The sequence below is a fragment of the Taeniopygia guttata genome, chromosome 1 (genome assembly GCF_048771995.1).
Source record: "Taeniopygia guttata chromosome 1, bTaeGut7.mat, whole genome shotgun sequence".
In the NCBI taxonomy this organism is placed as follows: domain Eukaryota; kingdom Metazoa; phylum Chordata; class Aves; order Passeriformes; family Estrildidae; genus Taeniopygia; species Taeniopygia guttata.
In genome coordinates, this window is record NC_133024.1 from 39,264,335 (window position 1) to 39,278,239 (window position 13,905).

Here is a 13,905-nt window from a genome sequence, read left to right on the forward strand (position 1 = left end):
GACAAACTTTGGAATAATTTCTGAAAGATATGTGCCAAAAATATGTATTAAACCTCTGTAAGAAACAGCTTAGCCACTTAAAAGACTGATGCTTCTTGTGATACTGGCAGAGGAAGACAGGGTTTTACTCAGTGAACTTATGGACACCCTTTCCTTCTTCTCCCTGTGATTTTAGGAGCAAATCATGTAATTCTGACAAATTATCATGTATCATCTGAGCTACGAAAGATCTGTAGTCCTTTTTGCACTTTGACTTCTTATTTTGAGTCACTCAGACTTGAGGCACATTGAAAACTGAAGTGTAGCATTGCAAAATATTGGATGACTTATTTAAAAAATCTCTATTTTTTGGTGTTTCACTGAAGTACTCCAACTTGTTCATACTGTTTTTTTCTAGAAATAGTGTTAGAGATCATCAGTCTCTTAAGTCAAGGCATCTTTTTAAATTTTGAAACATTTAAATAACTAAATTTCAAATTCTTATTGGCATTTTTGGGCATCTTTGTGAGAAAACAGCATTTTGTTTTGAATTTTACAAAGTCTTGATAAAGTAATGTTAAGAAGTGAAACAAGTGATGCAAAAAAGTAATTCAAATTTTTCTTTATATTTAAAATATGAAGTTTATTCTATATTCCTATTCCAATGTAGTTATTTTCTTATCATTTTGGAAGGGTAAAATTAATCCAAATTTTGTTCCAATTTCATTTGTAAAGAACTACACCCTCCATTTTTTCTTCTCCTTCCAAGATTCTTTATATAAAAATGTGAAAATACTAACTCAAATGCTTTTACCAAAATTATTGTAAGAAAGGATAAGTTTATTTTTTATTGAATTCCAAAAAAACCCAAAGATGTTGTTTCTTGTGTATCTTACCTTTTCTAATAAAATTTTCAAGATCCAGAACTTTGAAGTAAAAGCATTCAAAATTAATTTTAAGTTAAGTTTTTTTAGGACTGTATTTTCTTTTCTGTATAAATAATTACATTAATTTTTCCGTTAAAAATTTTGAATCAGACAGAAAAACAAAAGACGGAAAAAAATTGTCTGATTTTTCTGGCTGGAATTAATAGATACATATATCTTATGAATAAAATAATGATATTTATTCAGTGCTATTTGAAAGGCCATAGAAATAATGTCATTATTTGATTGGTTCCAGACAGTTAATCTAGAAGTAAAAAAATTGGTGACCAGTGAGATACCATAACAAGTGAAGAACAAACTCTCAAACTGAACAATCAATAACTACAGGAGTGAAATTTGCCACTTCAGACTGTTGTAGTACTGTTCTGTGTGAAATACTTTTTCCATCAACTGAGTTTGGTTCACTATGCAGTATATGAAGAATTGGGCCAGATTTGTAAGTGGCTTTGCTATTACCAGTTTACCTATCTATATATCTAATGATATAATTATGTTCATAGTGACCTCACATCTAGCAGTAAACAGTACTTTTTTAAAAGAAATATATTGCTGGTTGTTGGATTTTTTTGGTTTTTCATTTGGGCTTTTTTGTTTGCTGTTTGTCACACATATATATGTGTGTGTGTACATATATATACACACATACTGTGCATAGTATATTTAGCTTTATTTGTAGTCTTGTTTTGTAAAGTGCCAAGTTTTATTTTCATAGCTGTTTAAATGAGTACGATAGGCAGAAGATAAAGGGTTTGCCAAGCTGATATGCTTCAACTCAGTATATGTATTGCTAATGCTATTAATGCAAATAGTGGAGTACATGCTAAAAGCAAAACATTAAAAGCTATCTCCACAGACATACCCAAATTCTGTAAAAATATCACATAATTAATAATTATCTAAATATAAAATTTGGTTTGTGAATTCTGCAAAGTAGTTCTTCCTGACATTTCAGTTTATTACTTCAGCCTGAATTTCTCTGCTAAAATTTATGGTTGTATATTTCTATGGTAACCTTGGAGGAGGGAAGGGAAGGGTGCCAGGGAAAAGAAAGCAAGGATGCTACAGGAAGGAAAACAACAGGAAACTGAGAAATACAGCCAATGAAAGAAAAAAAAAAAAAAAAAAAAAAAAAAAAAAGATGAATTGCAACAGATTTTAGAGGAAATTAGACCTACACAAAAAGAAAAAAAAACCCAAACACCCCCCCCCAAAAAAACAACAACAACAACAACAAAAAAAAACCAAACCCAAAAACTAAACCAAAACAAAAAACATTTCATGGCCAAATATGAAAAAAAACCAAAACAAAACAAACATATTTTGAATGGAAGCTCTGAATGCCCTTATTCTGTAAAAGCCATGGTTTTTATTATCAATACACAGTTAATCTGGAGACAGTGGAAGAATAGGTAGTAAAAGATCCTGGGCATAACAGATAATTTAAAGCAGCCTATGTCAATATCTATGCTTACTGTGTAGTTTGCAGTGAATTGAAAGTTTTATCTGAATTTATATATCACACTAAATGCACCTAGGTTTTGAATACTGTCCTATATACCTAAAGGAGATACAGTCAGCTCCTAAAGGTGATTTGGTCTCATCAGATGTGTCCACTTCTTAACACTGATTTTTAGAAGTGACTGATTCTTAATTCCGGTAGGTGAGTCAGGCATTAAAATATTGCCAGTTTTTTTTTTTCTTTTGTACTAGTGGGAAAATAATAATCTTGTGTCACCATCTGAATGCATCAATTTGTCAACTTGCTAGTAACATCTACCATTTTCAATAGTTTAAGCATCCAAACTTTTTTAACACATGTTGATGCAATTTAGAGTGGGGAAAGTGAAGAAAAGAGAAGAAAAATCTTTGGATCGACCTACAGAGGTTTTGATTTAGAACCAGCTGTCCATTTTGAGCCCTAAATACTTAGGATGAATGTAGACTCTTGGAATGGTACCAGATATGTAAAACTCACATGCTACTTAGAAAGGAATGAGTATTTTCAGAGGAGTATATTCTCTGTTTTCAGTCCCCTTGCTACATAGTTAATGTCAGGGGATGAGTTTGACCCACTGTGACACATGGAGTTAAATGGAGTTTAACTGGATTTTAAATGGAAAATGTGCACTTTCTTATATATACTTTCAAAGCTCATTGCCTCCATGTTATTTTACTCCTAGATGTCCATGAGGAGTGAGGATAAGAGAAGGCAAGTACTTGTCAATATATTAAAAGAGAGAGTGAATTTTTTTTTTTTAATTAATTGTATCATATATGAGTGACTCTGGTTAATTTTACCCTTTTCTTCCCATGACTGTTATATTAATTTGGGTATTATATTTTTTTTGCTAGATGTAGGAGATCATCAGGGGATGTCACATGTGGCTCCCAGGGAGCGTTAAATAGAAACACTCCCAAACAAGAAGAATTCTAACATTAATGTCACTCATAAGTATCAGACAACCCTTCCTAGTCCTCAACCTTTCTGTTTTTTTCTCAATGAGTTATTTAAATGAAGCTGGTTTTGAAAGGCTAATTAAATTGGCTAGTGAAGTTTTGCTTTTCAGAAAGAGTGAACTTCATGTTTTGAAATCAGTGAAGACTCTGCCAGAGTCCACCTTCCTTCTGATACTGAAGTCATTGCTTATGTGAATAAATGCTCTGTTAAAATGTGTGAGGAGGTGTCTGTCATTCATCAACACCAGTGCCTGATTACTTGTTTTTTTACAATCTTGTGTATAAAATCTCAATAACTCACAAGTTAGGGTGGAAGAGAGGAAGAGTGCATTAAACATTTCTCTATATTACCTATTACATGACAAAAAAAACCAGTACAAAATAGAGACAAATGAGTTCCAAAACTATTTAGAACAGATAATGAATATATATATATAAATAAATATATATAAATAAATATAAACGTGAAAGTATTCTTTTAAGTGTTTTAAGTGCTTTAAGTGCTCATCTTAATTTTCTTTTGCTTCTTCATCAGACACAAAAGGACAGATTCATATTTTTTGCTTGAATGACTTCTTTAGTACTTCTATGGAAAAAGATAAAACAAGGCTTTCAAGACAAAAGTAAAGTTTGCATATCTCCTTTAAAACAGATTTTAAAAGTGTCTATGTTATATAAATAGAATTCACATCACCCACTACCCCACAAAGTCAGTATGGATCATTGTGAACAAAAGCATTCAAGTGTGTTAAGAACACATGGTCATTAGAATAAGAGAATGTACAAAATCATAGATACCATCCTTTCTAATCAAATCCTTAAGTTAAAAAGTAATGTAGCTGCTTCTTTTCATACGCTTCTACAAGAAAAAAAAATACACAGAAAAGCTGGTTGCTTATCTATTATCAGCTGGAAAGGAACAGCCAAAGCCAAATTCTTCAGGTATAAAATTTCTGAAGTCTTGTTTTATTAAAAAAATGCATCATAATCATGACAGGAGTACAGCCTGGTTGTCAGTCACATCCCCAGCTCTGTGGAGGTGAAGTGCCAGTGCTTTCATGTACTCTTGCTCCCTTTCACATGCACACTTGACCTGCTGCAACTCATGAGTTTCACAGTAATCGACACTGCCTGCAAGAGGTAAACAGGAGCACGAGCTGATGGTCTCTCTGTTGCTAATGGTTTGGCAGGTCAGGCAACTGAAGTTTTGTATGATTCAACCCAAACCTCAAAGGGAGGCCACTGGATGCTATATTCCTCCTGCTGCTACCCTGTGTCATCAGCTCTGCACTTCCTTTCTGGAGCACGGTGCTTGATGCATCACACATGACAGGTGACTGCATTAGTGTCTACAACACATCAAGAGAATGGAGTGTAGGATGCACTGATAAAAATGGCACCAGCTTAGGAGTATGTAGGCTTTTGATTCTCTATTACTTTGTGGCTTACTAAGATATTGATATGCAGGCTCAGAAAGGAGTCTCTTTATGCAGCTCAAAACCTCTCAAGCTTTAAAATGGGTATTATTTTTCTCTGCTGTGTTTTTTTGTTTGGATTTTGACGGGTTTTTTTGGTTGGTTGGTTTTGACACAGTCATGCGTCCATCATAAAATATGAAAAAAAGTCTATAAAGATCAGAACCCTCTCTTTATTTAAAATTAAAACATTGATTCATATTCACTTTGTAGATTTTCTTTTCATACAAATATTCTGAGTCATATAATGTGCAACACTATTTCTGTTTTCTATTGCAAAGAATTGTAACAAAATACAAAGTACTAAGCACTGTTTTTTTTCTAAAAGGCAAATTTTTGAATTCCCAATACTTATAAAGATGAAAAGCCTAGTAACAAAGTCTCTGTAGATTTTGTATCTACTCAGCCATTTGTGTCATAACCACTTTCATATGAGTTACCAGAACAGTTTCTAATTACAGTTCAGTGACAAACCCACCATACATATTCCTCTTATACCTTTCTGCGCTCTGTATACTTATGCTTTTTGAAGTCCAATTTAAATATTATGTTCCTGTCCCTTTAAAACAATTAGCTAGTTTTAGATGCTTTCAGGTTTCAGAACTTCTTGTTTTCATTAATTAAAAGCTTACATTTCTGGAGTGAAACACAAGCACTGTTCAATACAGCATAAGCTATGCTCCATCCTGCACCATTCTACACATTACTCACCAGGGCACAACAACAGTGCACGGAAAATATAAGGGAGAAAGTGAAGGATGCAGTTCTGTTGATAACATTTTGATGGAATACCAGCACTCAAAATAAAATACATACTCAGCTCAACAGTGACTCATACATTTGAAAGTGAATAGGAAATTTGTGTAGGCAGAAAGTAATGATCAATGTGAGAATTTTACAGGAGGAAGGAACTTTACTGTTAAGCCCCGCTTAAAGTCTGAAAAGGCTTTGAAAAGTTGTGTGAATTATGAAGTAAATTTTATTCTTCCACTTTTTTTGTTAATAGACAGGAAGGGTAGTTAGTATCCTGTTGTTTTTTTCCAGTTGCAGAAATTCACAATTTAGCAAGATAGCCAATCCTAGAAAGAGAAATAGAAAATAAAATATTTATTCCCAGACTGTGGTCAGTTCATGCAATTCTGATGGTCTCTGAAGCCACACAAACAGATCACAGAGCACCCAGTATTCCATGATTAAAGAGAAACTTACAGGTGGCCCATCTGTGTACTGATTGTGATTCATAACCATGGCCTATGACCAACAGTATTCAGACCAGAGCATATCAGAAGCCACTACACTGTTCTTTCACTTGGGTCTTGACTTGCCAGTTAAGTTGGCAGCATGTACTCCTCTTCCTCAAAACACAGGAGAGTGATCTGTTTTTCACCATCTTCTTAAGCATAAATTCCTTTTATGTGTCTGTACCGCCCCTTGTATTCTGCATGAAATTTTGACAAGGCTTGGAGGGTCTTTGACCAACCTGGCCTAAGGAAAGGTGTCCCTGCCCACTGCAGGGTGGTTGGAACTGGATGATCCCCAATGTCCGTTCCAGCCCAACCCATTCTATGATTCAAAAAAACACCCTCAGACAAACCCAAAACCAAGGAAACAAGAAACAAAAAACAACCAAGCCAAAGACCCAGATAACAGTGGAATAACCAATTCATAACACTAAAGATTCTGGATTTAGGATTCATATTTCAAGCTTTGATGAGAAAACAGAGGTCTTTTGAAAACTGACTATATGGAAGTACTGTCCAAATGCAAATGACTACACAAGCAAAAACCTGTTGATGTTGGATTCTACTTTTGGATGACACTTTTTCTGATTTCAATGCACTGAACCATTTTCTAGCCTAATGATAAATTAATAGAAAAGGAGTAAAAATAGTTACTATTTATATGCACTTACAGAAGTGGAGTCCTTAGAATTTTCCCCCATCAGATAAAATCTACTTTAAAGAATAAAATTTCCATGTGTATTTTTCACTTTCACAGTTTTTCACTGGCATAAAAAAATTCAGAGGTTAGAGAAAAAAACATGGGGAAGGTTTATTCTGTGCAGCTGAAAGTGTTGTAACATAAAAATAGAGGACCCCTGGAAAAATAAGGTTTGAATTGGGAAAAGAGGCAGTGAGACTGCATCTCTCTTCATTCTTTTATCCAGCCATGAAAATACAAATAAGAGGGTAAAACAAAACTATTTTCAGAACAAATGTCTTCCATGTTTCCCACTCAGTTTAGTGGATAATTGCAGCCTGACAATTGTTACTGTTGGTAGAATTCTACTGTTGGTAGAACAAGACAGATCAACCTAGCAAGGAAAGGATAGAAGGGTTTTTTTGGTTCTTTACGTCTCATTGTGCAAAACACTAAAAGTACAAAGAGAATTTTATCATGAGTTCAATGGTTTAAGTCCCTGAAAAAACAAAAAAGCTTGATTTGTTTTAAAAATCAAGATTTTCTTTGAAACAGAAAATCTAAGACAAAACAAAGGCTATAATGGAGCCTGCTAATGTAACTCCTAGGAATCAACCTCCCGCTTGGAGCATGGACAGCTCAATTTCAAATTTAGATCACAGTGAAGTACAGAGTATCTCTGACCTGTCTTTGCAATTTGTTACAGTTTTTGATGACTCACATTGTCAATCCTTTTTCCTAAAATCAATTAATAATTTGCCTTGTTGTAGCTCACAAACATAGCTGTAATATCTTTATGGTGCACCTCTGAGAAGAATCTGGCTTTACGTTTTCTGCACTTTGCTCCTGGATATTTGCGACCAGCTTCCTTTAATTTTCTTTTTTTCCATACTGATAAAACCAAGTCCCTTAGTCTTTCCTGCCTTTTTCTTGAATATCCTGTGTTCCAGACCCTTAAACAGCTTGGTGGCCCTTCACTAATTCCTTTATTCCAATATTTCTGGACTACTAGGGAGACCAAAATGGGAATAATATTTTGGACGCTGCATTCTTAGCACCAAGTGAAGAAGAATGACTGGCCTATTGGGTACCCTTTCTCATAGAGATTATATTCTTTATGTCTGCCAGGACACACTCCTGAATAAGGTTTCAGTTGGCCATTGGGACATCTCAAGTGCTTTTTGTTAAACAGGTTGCTAGTCAGTGTGTCCCCAGCATTTGCAGGATATTGTGTTCAGCTTTGTTACTTCATAAAATCTCTGCCAGCTTCTCTCAGTTTGATACCATTTGAATAGGGTATTGCACTTCATCCCATTTTACAGGCCAGCAACAAAGACATTAAACATCAGTCTAAATATCAGCCCTTAAAAATGACTAAGATTAATTTATTTTTCCTAACCTGAATGTTACGATACCCCACATCAGGACATACTGTGGCTGTGGTGGGTCTTCAAGATGAAAATAAAGACACAGACTGTAAACAAATTATTTCATAAGAAATCATTGAATACATGCAGAGAAGTCATGCATTTGGTGTCTAATTTGTCCCTGCTATGTCAAATACAGATTTTTTTTTCAGTACTGTTCAACATCCTTCCACCAATAAGGAATTACAAACAACTTTTTAATCACTTGTTTCAGAAGTGTGGTGTTTCAGAGTTCCATATGCCTTTTATTGACAGGGTTCAAGAACCTTAATTAGTTGATATACTCAATCAAATGAAAGAATTATCCTTTCATAAGAATGATTACTGTATGGGATATGGGAAGACAGTTATTCATATTGTATTCATATCCTAAGCATAAATAAGCACCCTGTACCCTTTACTGGTGATGAAGAAAAGGCAGCACAATGATAAGTCTGAGCTAATAAATATCAACTTATGGTGTCACAGGGATTTGAGGTATCTCAGTTTGAGGGCAGACTACTTTTTAAAATATTATAGATGCATATGATTTATACAGTCAATACTGGTTAAACCACAGTGTTCCACCATGGTTGATTTCCATCTTCATGTATTATGTTCTAGACAAGCCAACAGTTCAGGCACAGAAGTTCTAATTAGAATTAGGAACACTTCCTCATGAGGGAAATTACTGTAGTGTGTGAGAGAACACTCAAGGCAAACTTATGTTGCTGTGGTAAAATAAAATGACACCTCAGATGTGGAATAAGCTATGAATATGAAAATATACTTTGTCAATATGACTGAAATTTCTCTAGAAAATTCTGTTGTATTAACTGTTATACTTGTAAGGAGCAGTGTATACTTGACCTTAGGGATATATTTTAGCTTTACATATACTGCTGGTTTTTTGTGTTTGTGAGTTTGTGTGTATACAGACATATACGTACATGTGTATGCTTTATTCAGAGCAATATTTTATTGCTTAGTACTTGTAAAGTACTAAAAGATTTTGAAAACTACATTGTCAAATTAGAAAGTGCCTTCAGCTTGATGTAGCAAAGTGATAACTGTTGCAAGTGCAGGTCAAGTGTGGAAAATTCCCATGACTCCAGTATCTAAAATGTTTTTAAAAGAAGAAATTCTTAAAATTTATTTTAACTGATGCTCAGGTAAGAAACTGTATTATAATTACAAAAGTATTTAGCATTCTTTTTCCTCCTTTTTTTTCAAAAAACTCCACTTTGTTACATTTTGTGGCCTATTTCATTGCTGTGTCTGGTTAATTCAGTCATGTTTCATTACCCTATTGACACAGCAGAACATAATATTACTGGTACAACTGAGTGTGTCAGATCAAAAATATGGTACAACAGCCTGGTAAATGAAACACCTTCTTTTTCTTTCATGTTAAAAAAAAAGGCAGAGATTTAATAAAACTCTGAAAACATTTAGTTAAAATTATATTTAAAACTTTAAATTTGTAATCTGTTATGGTTCATGCGTAAAACATTACATCTCCAGGCAAACACAGCATAAAAGTGCAGTTTCTACTTTGTTGTTAACAATAGAAATACTCACATAGACACCTGGCCGGCTTCCCATGCTTGGGAATATGTGACTTAAATCTGATCCATTCAGTACATCCTTGTTCAACATCCACTGAAGTCATGCAGCTCCATGTGATTGCAAAGAGAAGAGAATTGCCACTTCACACAAAAATCTACCTCAGCTTCTCTCATTTCAAGGCAGATGTGCAGAACGAGCTGCATGCAAAATTTAAGAAAAATAAGGAAATTATATCACTGTAAGGAAAAAGTGATTTAAAGATAATGCTCAAAGGTGGTACATCTTTACTGTTACCTATGTTGTGGAAGGCTCTTTGTCCTTTATCTTCAGGAAAAGCAGAAGAATTGCAGACACACGGGAGATGGCAAATTACTTTCTTCATGGCAGCACAACAAAGACTACAAGAAAAAATGTTTTATTCAGTACTTTATTCAGTATACAATATTTTAGTTCCATGGAAATTGGCTTTTGGGAACTTTCTGATTTTTCTTTGTTTCTGGCTATTGGTAGATTTCTGACAGACAAGCAAAAATTATGCTAATGGCAGAAATACTTAATGCAATAAATGTCCAAGAGGAGTAATGTACCAAAAGTGGCAGAGTCATGGTTACAACAATGTTGCGTTTTCTTGTGTGACCGTAATTATATATGTGGGACTCTAGGTGGACAATAATGCTGATAACCTGCTGTTTCTAGTTTCATTCAGGATAAATCTCTAAATTAAGATAATTTTGACTTCAAAAATGTGCCTCAGCAATGTTTTTACTCTATTTACTGACACTATCCTAATCAGATCTTCTTAGCTAGTACTTTGGAAGCTAGTTAAACAGTAGAAATTCAGTCAGGATTCTCTTTTTACTTCAGTTCCACTTATTGTACTGAGTTGAGATTTTTCTTTTCTTCATAAAGACACTTCAGTATTTGCAATTTTCTCTCAATCTCTTCTTTCGGAAGCAAGAAAACAACAAACCTTGAATATTTTACCAAACAGTGAACAAATTCATTTCTCTAGTGAACACTCTTCAACAAGACTTGTCTTTCTTATGCTTTACTATATTGAAACCAGTGTGGGAGTTGCAACCAACACTAGGGTTTTGCTGGAGCCACTGACGCCTTATGAACAAATCTTCTTGCCAAGTTATTAATTTGTATTTGTCAGCAATCCTACTGACCTCAAGACAACTTCTTGCCTGGAATTCGTGCTGTGGAGTATATATGGTCAGAATTCTGTTTTAATATGGATGTCATAAAAAATTAAAACTTTGAAGAATATGATTCTTTCATAAATGCCAAGGTAACTTTAGTTGAAAAATATTGTCTGTAAGATGTAACACCACTCTTGAAGATTGTTGTCTCAATAAGTTATTAGCATGAACCATATGCTGTGAAGATAATGGGACAGTATATTCCAAAAAGACAGTGAAAATATACAGCAAAATTTGTTGTATGATTTGCCTGTATGGTATTTTCAAAAAAACTGTGAAACATGATCCAAGGTTAATACTAATTTATTTGTGTCTCATGGACAGAGACACTAACTTCAGTTTCTAAAAAGTGTGTTTATTGAGAATACAGCAGCCAAAAATATATAGTCACACACTATGCTGGTGTATTAACTATAATGAGTTCTATTATAAAAATCACAAGGTTAATTTTATTTCAAGACCACTATTTTAAAGTGATTTCTTTGTGTCAGGTTATCTATAATCCGACTGTGTTGTGGAGGAGATTAAAAAAAGGTAACTAAATTATAAAAAAGGTGCTGTATTAGCTAAGGAGACAGATCTGGACTGCTATTTGGCAACAATCTTCATGCTATTTAAGATGTGTTATGATGGTACTGCTCTATAGGAAGATTATGTTACTGACTACCTGTATATGTCACTACTTACGTTAAAAGCAGGGATATATTGGATTTAAAAAGTCACATGTTAACATACTATTCTAGAAAGTCACATAAGAACTCTGGAGCTTTAAGTTGATTTATGGTAAGTATACAGATGCAAAAAACCTTTCATCAACTGACAATGTCCTTCTTGTGACCGATGAATAATAAACGAACAAGAAAGAAAATGTATCTGCAACTTCCACAAATGCTGTGCACTCAACACATCTAGAACTAGAATACTAAGGAAGCAATGGATGGTATCTGTGAAACAGACTGAGCAAAGTGAGAGAGGGATTCATATCCAGAAGATAAAATAAGGATGGGTAACCTTGTGAAGCAGGTCTAGACCACAAAAGCAGTAACACCCTCTATCTCTAGGCTTTCCTGCTCTTTTGCATAAATCTTCAAGAACTGAACCACAAAACTGTTTTATGAAGTGAAATTTTAAATATTAGTAGCTGCAGATGGGATTTGGAAAGGTTAAATCTAAATTAATTGAGGAACAAAATATACTTTGTTTTTAAATCTGAGGGTTTTAATTCATATAAGCCCTGTATAAAATTTCACCTTTTGGCACTCCTTTGATCCAAAGGATGGCTGTGCTTACAGAGGTTACTGTAGTCCAGCTCAACCCACAGTGAATTCAGTTCTTATCTCAGTACTCTCCTCCCCCGCTACCTAATAGAAAAAGTCCACATCAAATACATACAGTGTAAATGCTAGATTAGAACACTCTTTTATTCCCTGTGACTTACAAAAAAAGGTAACATTCTGATACTATGACCTGATTCTGGAGGTGAGGGTAACTGAGGTTCTTATTAATAGATCCCTTGGGGTGGATTAGAATGAAACAACACTGAATAAATGGTGTTGATTTATTATGGCAGGCTTATTTTGGAACAAGTTGGTTGCAATGGAAAGGAGGTATTAGCCATTTTGGCTATTATCTAAATCAATCTAAAAGTACAAAAATATTGCTTAAGAGAATACATACAGAAAAGAAAGAGAAAAGAAAGGACAAGAGCACATCGTGGAGAGGAAAGATATCACTATCCATAGATCTAGGGACAAGACGCGATAGTTACAATTTCACTGACTGTTGGTTGAGGCGATGGTCACAATCTTGACCCATTAGGGTTGGGGGAAGACAACAAAACTCAAAGTTCAATGGGTTATACGTGCTCAGGTTCAGGTGGGAATGCCCAGCAATGTCCAATAGTGGGGGAAGTTTTACACTGTGAGTTGTAACACTGTGGATCCTTCACAGTCCTCTGGTGGAAATGAGTCTGGGGGCACTTAGGGGTCTTTGATGGGTTATGAATCCTTCTAAGACATGACAGCTGCCTCTCATGTCAGTGTAGCCAGTTATGCTCCATCAGAGGGATGAACGCCTTCAGGCCTATGCATGAATGTGAATGTCCTGATCCTTCCCCTGGAGGGGTGACTCTTACACCAGAGGCAGTTGTGTAAGGGCAGACATTGGCATGATAACAAAGCATTATCCCACCTCTTCTTATGTTTCCCTATCTAGCTAAAATGACAGCCTGTTGCTAAACAAAGGCTGATTTGGAATGGTCATTCTCTGGTGGCTGGTGTGCATCCCCTCCTCCCTGGGCCATTCTTACGCAGATCAGATCTCACCATCATACACAAAAAACTCTGCTCCTCCACTCTTGGGCTGGGGTCTGCAAACCTGGCCCCACCAAAGCACCCTCTGCTTTTGCAAATGACCAATTTTTTGAGTCATTAACGTTTAACATTTCAATCTCTCAGATGTGGCACACCTCAGAATAAACTGTACCGAGTTAATTTCTGTAAGATGATTGTAGCTGGATGTGCACTGTGGACAAGGCAATCCTAGTCAGCTACTTTCCAATTTTTTTTCCCTAAAAAGAAGGAAATTATACAGGATAAGGATAAACCATGCAATTACAGGAATGCAGTCCAGATCTTAGTAGCTACAAAAAAATATTCATAAAACAAAGGTCTCTGCCTCTCTACCATCTCTTAGATAATTTTTTCTACAACTAATTGGCAGTTATTGCTTTATTATTTGAATTAATTATTTTTGTTGTTCTTCAGTTAATTACATATTAATCCAAAATCAGTTTGGCTGGAAACAAAATACTTTAGTGTACAAAACATTAGATAATTTTTTATGCTTTATTAAAAAGTTTTAAAAGTTGACCCTATTACAGGCCAATAAAAATTGGATGGGCTGGGTTAGATACAAACTGTTCACAAGCTTTCAAAATTAGTTACAA

At 34.8% G+C, this 13,905-nt stretch overlaps 1 long non-coding RNA gene across 4 annotated transcripts in view; it reads right to left on the reverse strand.

Moving 5' to 3' along the window:
- Window positions 1–2,158: 2,158 nt before the first annotated feature.
- Window positions 2,159–13,905, reverse strand: part of LOC115494625 (uncharacterized) — a 294,952-nt gene continuing 283,205 nt past the window's right edge. For all 4 annotated transcript variants that reach the window (XR_012055215.1, XR_012055214.1, XR_012055217.1 and 1 more), the window contains 3 exons: window positions 10,048–10,151; window positions 9,766–9,950; window positions 2,159–5,937 (listed from right to left, as the gene is read on the reverse strand). This is a non-coding gene — a long non-coding RNA (uncharacterized lncRNA). The remainder of the gene's footprint in view (window positions 5,938–9,765; window positions 9,951–10,047; window positions 10,152–13,905) is intronic.